This window comes from Phoca vitulina, unplaced genomic scaffold, assembly GCF_004348235.1.
Source record: "Phoca vitulina isolate PV1807 unplaced genomic scaffold, GSC_HSeal_1.0 scaffold41, whole genome shotgun sequence".
In the NCBI taxonomy this organism is placed as follows: Eukaryota; Metazoa; Chordata; class Mammalia; order Carnivora; family Phocidae; genus Phoca; species Phoca vitulina.
Window position 1 is genome coordinate 9,551,884 of NW_022589744.1, and position 2,705 is coordinate 9,554,588.

The window sequence follows — 2,705 nt, forward strand, 5'->3', positions numbered from 1 at the left end:
GAGGGTGGGGGGGTGTGGCGGGGGGGGATGAGGTCGGGGGGGGGGGGAGGGGGGGGGGCGGGGGGAGGGGGGGGCTGGGGGGGAGGGGGGGGGGGGGGCGGCGGGAACCTCCTACTGTTAGCATCCTTCTGGGGTCAATGGCCCTCAAACTATAGCTCCCATCAGAATTCCCAGGAGGAATGTCAAAAACACAGAATGCAGGCCCTCGCAGAGGTTCTGGCTCTGGAAGTCTGGGTGGAGACAGAGATTTTCTGTTCTGAACTAGGATTAGCTAATGCTCTGGTCCTGGGACCCCTCTCTGAGAACCACTGCTGCAGGTCAAGAGCTATGCTCTCCAGGCCTTCTATAAAAAGACCAGAGGGTGGAACTTCTAGGCTTAGGCAAAAATGCAAACAGGATGCCCTGTTAAATTTGGATTTCAGATAAACAACAGAGGGTGTTGTTCTATCAGTGTGTCCTGGGCAATATTTGGGACATACTCAGGCTCAACACATACTTCATATTTGTCGTTTACCAGAAATCCTAATTTAACCGGGTGGCCCATACTGTATCTCATGAACCTACCAGAGGGTAACCTGCTCAGAAAAACTGTTCATCATCACAGCGGCCACAGAGCAGGGGATCCAATAGGAGCTGGCTTCTGTCCAGGAAAAGGCGGCCATCCGTGCTGATGATGGCCCTGCGTGCGTGGAGTGTCGGGAAAGAGGATGGCATGGAGACTGCAGGGTGCTCTCTGCCCTCAGGAGATTCTCAGACCAAAGAGAGAGCCAGACTCAGCTGTCTGACCACAGACCAAGGGGGCTTACACGGCAGAGATTTATGTTCTCACGTTCCGGAAGCAGGAAGTCCAGGATCAGTCCAAGATCAAGGTGCAGATTTGGTCCTTGGTAAGAGCTGTCTTTCCAGCTTGCAGACAGCTGGCTTTTCACTGTTCTCATGCGGAGAAAGAGAGATCTCTCTCCCTTCCTATTCTTTCTTATAAGGCCACCAATCCGATCGCATGAGGACTCCCACCCTTATGGCTTCATTTAAGCTTAATGACCTCCAAAAAGCTCTATCTCCAAATGTACTCACACTGGGGGGTCTGGACTGCAACATATGCATTTCATGGGTGGAGCCCTCCTGCATAGGATTGGTGTCCTACCAAGGAGACCCCGCAGAGCTCCCTCTGCCTTCTGCCGTGTGAGGACACATGAGAAGTCTGTGACCCAGAAGAAGCCCCTCAGCCCACCACGCTGACACCCTGATCTGGGACTTCCAACTTCCAAAACTGTGACATGACACATTTCTGTTGTGTACGAGCCACCCCATGAGTCTTGTGGTATTTTGTTATAGCAGCCCGAATGGGCTGAGACGCTCCATTTTACAGATAAGGAGACTGAGGTTCAAGAAAGCTCTGTAGTGAGCCCAGGTTGACAGGGTAGTGAGGGAATCTGAGCCCAGCTGACTCCAGAGATGGTACTCTTCCTGCATGGGACACACAGGGTTCACAGACTGAACAACCTAGTCAGCAGAGCCCTGGGTGGGCCTCAGGCTGGGGGGCCAACTCCCAAGGGACAAACCCCACCTTTTCCCTCCTTTCCCTCAATGAACCCTGCACACACACACACACACACACACCACTAAGCCAAACATCCAAACTGCCTGTGTTTCTCACACACCCCCATGGTAAGAAGTGCTCACAGTGGGGACAGAAGAGAATGTTGTTTCCTTAAAGCTCAGTACACTGGCTCTTACCTCCAGCCACCCCTGTCCTTCCCGAGTCTCTCCCCAAAGAGCAAAGGTGCCCTGCAGCCTCCATAAATGGTACAGGGGAGGAGGGAGGGGGTGTGCAAGAATAGGCCAGAGCAGGCACTAATGAAAGGGGGGACAGGGTGTTAGGCAGGCAATGAGGGCTGCCTCTCAAGTGTCCAAAGCCCATAAAACTAACTGATCTTGACAGTCAGCAAAGAAACCCCAGGGCAGTGGGATGGTGGCCCTTTCCAGAGGAATCACTGTGGCTTGCTTGATCTGGGTAAGCCACTGGAGCCTGGGGGTGGGGTGGAGGTGGGGGTGGAGGCCCCCGATCCTGGGTCTTTCTTTCTCTCCCAGTCCCTCCCTCCCCCCTCCCCCCTCCCGCTCTGCCCTCCCTCCCTTGTCTGAGATCTTGGTATCTCTTACAAGGTCCTATAGCTGCTAAGGACAGGCTTTGGAATCTGACAGCCTAGGAGGAATCCCAGCTTGGCACATGAGTTTCCTTGGACAAATTCCCCAACCCCTCCCAGCCTCAGCCTCCCTATCCTGAGACAGTGACTGGAGCGAAGCCCCCAACACCCAGCCCAGCACCCATCATGACAGCCTGAAAGATTATCCCTTGGCCCTCTCTCCTTCCTTCCTTCCTGCCTGCCTTCACAAGATGGCTATTTCAGGAGCCTCGGTGCCAGGCACTCTGTGGGTCCCTGCTACCCCCAGGTCAACTAAGCACCTAGGTTGCTGGGAGTGGAGAGTGTTCTAGGCAGGGAGGAGACCGGGGCCCATGTCATTGCTGATAACTTCCCAGAGGCCTCAGAAGAAAAGGACCTCAATCTAAGATCTTGTGATTTCTTCCTCATACTAAAGTAATATTCATTTTGATACCAACATTTCTATTTTTTTTCCCTAGAGAAGACCCTTAAAATTGCATACACTTCAGAACCCACAAAACCTGACATGCCCTGGGTGCATAC